This window comes from Dendropsophus ebraccatus, chromosome 11 (assembly GCF_027789765.1).
Source record: "Dendropsophus ebraccatus isolate aDenEbr1 chromosome 11, aDenEbr1.pat, whole genome shotgun sequence".
In the NCBI taxonomy this organism is placed as follows: Eukaryota; Metazoa; Chordata; class Amphibia; order Anura; family Hylidae; genus Dendropsophus; species Dendropsophus ebraccatus.
The window spans coordinates 11,592,167-11,600,401 of NC_091464.1; the positions used below are offsets into that span (position 1 = coordinate 11,592,167).

Genomic DNA, 8,235 nt, shown 5'->3' on the forward strand with positions numbered 1-8,235 from the left:
TCTGGGGTTGGGAAGCTCCTCCAGATATGGGGCCAGTCTGTATTCCCTCTGCAGGCTCTGGTACGCGGCCAGCTTCTGGGATGCCCTGACCTCCTCTCTCCATTCTTGGACGTAGTCTTCTTGTCTCCTGGTTATTGTGTTCCTGATCCCGGCTTTTGTGAGCTGGTATGGTGGGATTGTCTGGTTGGGCTGGGTTCCAGAGGGTATGTTTTGGGGCTCTGCTTTGCCTGGGGCCCCTTGGTGTAGCAAGGCTTTATGGTGATAGGAACCTTCACTACTACCATGTAGGTGACCCCAGAATGACAGCGCCCTCTTCTGGATAGTTAGGTGCAGGGGGAATCTGCCCAGCTCTGCTCTACAGGCACAGTTAGAGGTGCTCCGATGGACCTGGAGGAGATGCTTACAGAACTCCAAATGGAAGATTTCCGTTGGGCTGGAATCCCATTTTGACCAGTCGGGGTATGTATGAGGACCCCAGACCTCGCTGCCATACAGGAGAATTGGTGCAATAATGGAGTCAAAGATTTTAAGCCAAACCCTGACAGGTGGCTTAAGGTGGTAGAATTGTCTTCTGATGGCGTAGAAGGTTTTGCAGGCTTTGTCTCTCAGCATCTCGATGGCAGATTTGAATCTCCCCGTCTGTTCTATTATCAGGCCCAGGTAGGTGTAGCTGCTGGTGGCTGTAAGGGGCTGGTTGTGTAGCGTGAAGGTAGGGGACCCGGCTGACTTTGTTTTCCTTCTCTGGAACACCACAGTGTTGGTCTTTTTGAGGTTGATGGGTAGAGCCCATGTGGTGCTGAACTTCTCCAGGATGGCTAGCTGGTCTTGGAGACCTTTCTCAGATGATGATAGGAGGAGAAGGTCATCCGCATACAGAAGGAATTTTACCTCGGTGTCATGGAGGGTGAGACCTGGTGTTGGGGAGGACTCCAGGGCTGCTGCTAGCTCATTGATATAAATGTTGAAGAGTGTTGGGCTGAGGCAGCAGCCCTGCCTGACTCCTCGGCTCTGCTGGAAATAAGCCGTTCTCTTCCCATTTACCTTCACGCAGCATTGGTTCCCAGTGTAGGAACTTTTGATAACATCATAGGTCTTTCCCCCTATTCCACTCTCCAGCAATTTTAGAAGCAATCCTGGGTGCCACACCGAATCGAAAGCCTTTTTGAAGTCCACAAAACAGGCGTATATTTTTCCTTTCTTTGTGTTGTGGACGTGGCTCTGGATCAGGCGGTGCAGGGTATAGACATGGTCCGTGGTGCGGTGGTTCGGCATGAACCCTGCTTGGCTTTTGCTGAGGATATTGTGCTGGGTGAGGAAGCTGAGGATTCTCTGGTTCAGGATGTTGTTGAAGAGTTTCCCCAGGTTGCTGCTGACACATACCCCCCGATAGTTGGCCGGGTCGTACCTGTCCCCGCTCTTGTGTATTGGGGTTATGACACCTTGGTTCCAGGCACGAGGGAAGTAGCCAGAGCTCAGCACAATGTTGTACAGTTTTGCTATGGTCGCCTGTATTGCTGGTGGGCTGTACTTGATCATTTCGGGGGGGATGCCGTCAGTACCGCTGGCTTTCTTACACCTGATAGTTGATAGTCTCTCTGAAATCTCCTGCGGTGTTATAGGTAAATCCAGAGGGTTTTGGAAGTCCTTCAGTATCTCCTCCATGGTCTTCAGTTTTGATATAATTTGTTCTTGGTCCGGGTTCCATTCCTCTTTCGGGATGTCTCCATAGAGGTTTTTGAAATATTGGAGCCAGATGTTGCCACTCTGAATGTGGAGGGTGTTTTTCTTCCCCTTTGTGCCCAGGTGGTTCCATAGTTCCCAGAAGGAGTTTTCTTGGAGGGCGTCTTGGAGCTGGGTGAGCTTGGTTAAGGTGTACTCCTGTTTTTTCCTTCTGAGAAGGGTTTTGTATTGCCTTTGTATTGTGTCATAGGCCTCCCGCAGTTTGGTGTTGTTGGGGTCCCTGTGCTTTTTATTTGAGGCCGATCTTAGGGTCTTCCGTACACCTTTGCACTCCTTATCAAACCAAGCGCTAGGATTTTTTTCTTTTGTCTTCTTGTGGCTACTCTTTTGCAGGTCAGCCATTTCTGCCATGGTGTAGAATATATTATTAAGATACCTTACCGCTTGGTCCACTCCTTCTGGGTTACTCTGGTACACCTTGTTGTTAAAGTTGTTGAGCATCCCTTGGATTTTTGGTTCAGTGTGTATCTCTTTATACTTGAGAGACGACATCTTGGACCACTTGTAGGATGGATGTAATGGGAAAAGTCCGGCCTGATGGGGTTTTTGTCCCGGTGGTTTGTTTGTGGACTTAATATAAAGGACTATCTGGTTATGGTCCGACAGGTGTGATTGTGGATTGACTATGAAGGCCCCAATGTCTGAATGGTCCATATCTGTGATGGCGTAGTCCACTACACTGCTGCCCACATGGGAGTTTAAAGTAGTCCTTCCTAGGGAGTCTCCCTTGGTGCGACCATTGAGGATGTGGAGCCCCAAACTTCGGCAGAGATTCAACAATTTTTTGCCACTCTTGTTCACTGTGCTGTCATAGCTGTTCCTCTTCATGTGTACTGAGCTATCACATTCAGTCTCTGCCCCATATATATAGATGTTTCCGTCTCCGGTCAGGTAGTCTCTTTCCCTACCTGTTCTGGCATTGAGATCTCCAATTATGAGGACTTTTCCGCGGGTTTGATAGTGGGCGGCTTCCCTTTGCAGGATTTCGAAGGTTTCAGGGTTGTGGTAAGGGGACTCTGGCGGTGGTATGTAGGCAGCGCATAGGTAGATGTCAGATTGGGCGGTGAGGATGGAGCGGTCTATTCTAATCCAGATGTGGCTGTCTCCTCGCTTCACCGGTCTGATCTGCTGATGGAACTCCGCTTTGTACCACACTAGTATTCCTCCTGAACAGCGGCCTAGTTTGGTGGTTTTGTTTTTCAGGGCCGGGACGGAGATTTCCCTGTATCCAGTGGGCACCAGGGACTCACTCTCTGCTTTAGTCCAGGTTTCTAGGAGGATTTGGATGTCACTATTTTCCAGACTCTGGGTGAAGTCCGGATCGTTTACTTTACATCCAAAGGCTGAAGCGTTCAGACCTTGGATGTTCCAACTGCTGATAATAAAGGATGTCATAGGGGGTCTGTATACCTTGTAATGAGCTGAATGTGTAGGACGGTCTGGGGTTCTGACTGGTTCTGGCATGGTAGACAAGGCTTGTGTTGTCCAGTCACATGAGTATCCTACTAAGGGTTCTGAGCAGGGTCTTTATCTCGTCTAGGTCTCTGCTCTTTATTTCTCGGTGTGAGGCAGGTGGTTTTCTCCATGGTTTTTGCCTTTGGTGGTCTGATTTGGGGTATGGGGCCATGTTTCCAGTTTGTGGTGTGGCACATGATGCTTGAGGTGTTTGGGTTGTTGGTGGCGTTTCCCTGTTGTCTCTGGCCGAGACCAAGGCTTCAACTTGAATATATGTAGAAATCCCCACAGCACTCCGGATTGGCAAAAATAAACGTGATTTATTGCATGGTGTAACAGCACAAAATAGTCAAAAGCGACGTTTCGACGACCTCCGTCGTCTTTTTCGCTTGAAAAAGACGACGGAGGTCGTCGAAACGTCGCTTTTGACTATTTTGTGCTGTTACACCATGCAATAAATCACGTTTATTTTTGCCAATCCGGAGTGCTGTGGGGATTTCTACATATATTCAAGTTGAAGCCGTGGTCTCGGCCACCCGCTGGCACCCACTTCGGGACATCTGGTAGTGCTGCTCCTATATACAAGTTTTCTATCTATCTATCTATCTATCTATCTATGTATCTCCTGTCTATCTCCTATCTAATCTATCTATCTATCTCTGTCTGTCTGTCTGTCTGTCTGTCTGTATGTCCATCCATATAGATAGCTACAAATTAGTAAATAACTATTTAAAAAAAAAAACTATGGTAACTTCTCACCATATTAGTGTTATGCAGAGGTAGAGATTGTGCTAAAACTGCACCTATCTGTATCTTCCTTGCCAGCTACCTACCTATGCTACCTACCTGGTTGCCTGCGTGGCTGCAACTAAGCTGCTTGCCTATGGATGCAGCTGTATATGTCATTACAGCCTTGATGACATCATCAATGTTTCCCTGGCAGGCTAGATGTAAACAACCTTGGTTGCCACGGCAACAGAGACAGGACAGTGCTGTATGGCAAGGACATTAGAAATACCCAGCATCCTATGCACGCACCCAGCAGGGGGTTTATTATTTTGGGTAACATATTTGGGGGAGCAGCTACGCACCCAGCAGGGGGTTTATTTTTTTGGGCGGATGTTATTTGGGGGCGCAGCTACGCACCCAGCAGGGGGTTTATTTTTTGGGCGGAAGTTATTTGGGGGCGCAGCTACGCACCCAGCAGGGGGTTTATTTTTTGAGAAACTTATTTGGGGTGCAGCTACACACCCTGCATCAGGGTTATTTTTTGGGGTGACATATTTGGGGGAGCAGCTATGCAACCAGCAGGGGGTTTATTACTTTGGGTAACATATTTGGGGGTACAGCTACATACCCTGCAGGGGGGTTATGTTTTGGGTAACATGTTTGGGGGTGCAGCTACACACCCAGCAGGAGGTTTATGTTTTGGGCAACATATTTGTTTGGGGGTGCAGCTACGCACCCAGCAGGGTTTTTTTTTTGGGGTGGGGGGGGGGAAGGGGGTGGTGACATATTTGGGGGTGCAGCTACACACCTTGCAGGGGGTTTATTTTTTGGGAAACTTATTTGAAGGTGCACCCTGCTGGAGGTCTATTTTTTGGGCAACACATTGGGGAGTGCAGTGAACCTGGAAGCCCTGCAATACCAGGTTCACCAGTGCTCCTTGTCCATCTCCCTGTTATAAAAACCCATTCAGCACCCGGTCCCCAGATACAGTCGGTTGTCCTACTACACTTTATCTTAGCCAAAAGGCCAAGAAGCAATGCCGACTGCAACTTCTTGAAGAGACGCCACACAAGCCACACCAGACAACGCACGGCGGGCACGCTTCATCTCCTTTTGGAGGCAGCTCTCTCTTCTCACTGCATAGCTAATCCCTATCACTGCGCCTGTCTCCCCTATCAGCCCCCTTTTTTGTAATCACGCCCCTATTCACACTGCGCATGTTCTACCATGGATAACATACACCCATGCAGCTGCTTGCCTATCCATCTATCTGTCTGTCTGTCTGTCTGTCCGTCCGTCCGCCCGTCCATCCATCCGCCCGTCCATCCGTCCATCCATCCATCCATATAGATAGGTACAAATTAGTAACTAACTACTCTAAAACAACAATAGTAACTTCTCACAATATCATTGGTACGTGGGTGAACTCCTGTCAGGTCAGCTTTTGCGGTGATGTGGCAGCTGAGTGCGTTTAGGGTTACTTGGGCACTTGACGTGGCCGCGTCATCAGCCGCTCAGCCTCGATTGGCTGAGCACAGTTATGCTCAGCCAATCGCGGCTGAGCTTCGGATGACGCTGCAGAGGGCGGCCGGCACTCGGGAAGATCCGCCGGCCGCCCAAAGAAGACGTCACTGCTGAGGATCGGAGACCATGGTCGGCACGTGACAGGTGAGTATAGCGCACCACACTTCCGGGTACACGGGTGGGGGTGGTGGGACACGGGGAAGGGGGCCATTCACAGACATAACATACATTACAAAGTTGTATAACTTTGTAATGTGTGTTATTCTGTGAATAATTTTTTAGCGCCGGACAACCCCTTTAACCCAAGTATAGTCATATGTGTGTGGGTGCAGAAGAGACACGCCAGAGTCTGGTGCTTCCGAAAAATAGAATAGTTTACTGTAAGTAACCGTAGTGCAATACAAAGAATACTGGTAGTAAAATAAAGTCCAGTGCAATACAATCATTACGGTCTTGTAATAACTCAGGTGCTTACAGTTGAGGTAGAGGTTAGGTGCTTGAAGTAGGAAGGTGCTTTGTAGTAGAGGGAGGAGAGGAGAAGAGTTGCCAGAGGGGCCCTATAGTAGACTCCCAAGTCTCCCCAGTTGTCCTGCGCTGCGCAGTGGAATACGTAGACTTTTCTTAGTACCTATGTTCCACTGGGGTCAGTTCCTATCACTCTTGAGGTAACTGCCCTGCACGGTTTAGAGAGGTTCACGGGGTAGGCAAGGTGATCCCTGTTAGGCTTCTCTCCCAATGTGCAGGCTTAGCACTGCATAGCGATTCTAGTGTTCATAAGAAATAAACTGGCTTGCTTAGTTGTGTGTCCCTGTAAGACGCCAGAGACTTGACTGTCTAGCACAGGGGTACTCAACAACTTTTAGTGAAGGTCCACTTACCGGGGTCTATTGTCAGGTGAAGGTCCGAGCTGAACATCAGTAGGAAACGTGTTTTGTTAATTTTCACAAACGTTCAACTATTTACATACAGAATTAGCGGGAAAACTGGCATTTTTTCTTTCTCACCGGCCCTTTGATATTAGGTACAAAGGGGGTGACTGCCCTAGTATTACATAGCCCCCTGTTGCTCGCCCTTTTATAGCCCCCCTGTGCGTTCTCGCCCAGTAGTAAAAATGTAATAAAAGCAGCAAAAATTCACAATTAAAGGCAGGTAGCTATAGAAAGCAAAAGAAACCCCCCAAAATTCTTCAAATATATTAATGCAAAAAAAACAAGGTCAGAGCATGTAGGGCCCCTAAATAATGGTGACGGGGAGTTAATAACTGGGGATCAGGAGAAAGCTGAGTTACTTAATGGGTTCTTCAGCTCTGTATATACAAAAGAAGAGGATGGAGCTGTGGTGGGTGGGGCCAGTACTGAGGTGGGTGGGGCCAGTGCTGCTAACACATGTAATGTACTGAACTGGTTTACTATAGATATGGTCCAATATAAATTAAACAAACTCAATGTAACCAAAGCTCCAGGGCCTGATGGATTACACCCCAGAGTTCTTAGGGAACTCAGTTCTGTAATTTCTCTACCCTTGTATGAAATATTCCGTGATTCTTTGCTTACTGGTATTGTGCCGAGGGACTGGCGTAAGGCAAATGTAATGCCGATCTTCAAAAAGGGCTCTCGAACTTCCCCAGGTAACTATAGACCTGTAAGCTTAACGTCCATTGTGGGGAAACTATTTGAGGGGCTTATAAGGGACTACATCCAGGAATATGTAGTGGCTAATAGTATTATAAGTGATAACCAGCATGGTTTTACTAAGGACAGAAGCTGTCAAACCAACCTGATATGTTTCTATGAAGAGGTAAGTAGAAGCCTGGATGGCGGCGCGGCTGTGGATATCGTGTACCTGGATTTTGCAAAAGCGTTTGACACAGTTCCTCATGGACGTCTGATGGGTAAGTTAAAGTCTATCGGTTTGCAAAGTTTAATGTCTAACTGGATTGAAAACTGGCTTAATAATCGTACCCAGAGAGTGGTGGTCAATGATTCCTACTCCGAATGGTCCCCGGTAATAAGTGGTGTACCCCAAGGGTCAGTACTGGGCCCTCTTCTGTTTAACTTGTTTATTAATGATATTGAGAATGGAACTAACAGCAATGTTTCCATCTTTGCAGATGACACCAAGCTTTGTAGTGCAGTACAGTCTATGGAGGATGTGCAGATGTTACAGGATGACTTAGACACACTGAGTGTTTGGGCGTCCACTTGGCAAATGAGGTTCAATGTGGATAAATGTAAAGTTATGCACCTGGGTACTAATAACCCGCATGCATCATATGTCCTGGGGGGAGTTACTCTGGGAGAGTCACTGATGGAGAAGGATCTGGGTGTACTTGTAGATAATAGACTACAGAACAGCACACAATGTCAGTCAGCTGCTTCTAAGGCCAGCAGGATATTGTCATGTATATAACAGGCATGGACTCTCGGGACAGGGATATAATATTACCGCTTTATAAAGCTTTGGTGCGGCCTCATCTGGAGTATGCCGTCCAGTTTTGGAACCCGATTCATAAAAAGGACGTTCTAGAGCTGGAGAGGGTACAAAGACGGGCAACTAAACTAATAAGGGGAATGGAGCATCTTAGTTATGAGGAGAGATTAAAAGAATTACATTTGTTTAGTCTGGAGAAGAGACGTTTAAGGGGAGATATGATTAACTTATTTAAATATATAAATGGCCCCTACAAGAAATATGGGGAAAAGATGTTCCAGGTAAAACCCCCTCAAAGGACAAGAGGGCACTGCCTCCCCCTGGAGAGACAAGGGGGCACTGCCTCCGCCTGGAGAG

General features: G+C 47.7%; 1 pseudogene; it reads right to left on the reverse strand.

Annotated features, from left to right (window-relative positions):
- Positions 1-4,810: 4,810 nt before the first annotated feature.
- On the reverse strand, positions 4,811-4,962 carry LOC138768250 (U2 spliceosomal RNA; annotated as a pseudogene).
- Positions 4,963-8,235: the final 3,273 nt, after the last annotated feature.